Source organism: Brassica oleracea, chromosome C2, assembly GCF_000695525.1.
Source record: "Brassica oleracea var. oleracea cultivar TO1000 chromosome C2, BOL, whole genome shotgun sequence".
In the NCBI taxonomy this organism is placed as follows: Eukaryota; Viridiplantae; Streptophyta; class Magnoliopsida; order Brassicales; family Brassicaceae; genus Brassica; species Brassica oleracea.
The window spans coordinates 24361232-24361620 of record NC_027749.1 but is presented as its reverse complement, the minus strand read 5'-3'; positions in this window follow the sequence as shown (position 1 = coordinate 24361620).

The window sequence follows — 389 nt, the reverse complement described above, 5'->3', positions numbered from 1 at the left end:
AATGGAGTTGCTGAACGCAAAAATCGAACTCTAAAAGAGATGATGAATGCAATGTTGCAGGAATCTGGGTTACCCCAGAACATGTGGGGGGAAGCGTTCCTTACCACTAATTATATCCTCAACAAAATTTCACACAAAGTAACTGGCAAAACTTCATATGAATTATGGAAAGATAATTTACCTTCGTATAAATACCTAAAAGTGTGGGGGTGCTTGGCAAAAGCTGCGGTACCGCCACCAAAGAAGGTCACTATTGGACCTAAAATAGTGGATTGCATCTTCATCGGATATGCACATAACAGTAATGCTTATCGATTTCTGGTACACAAATCTGCAATATCAGACATTCATGAAAATACAGTCATGGAATCAAGAAATGCATCTTTCTT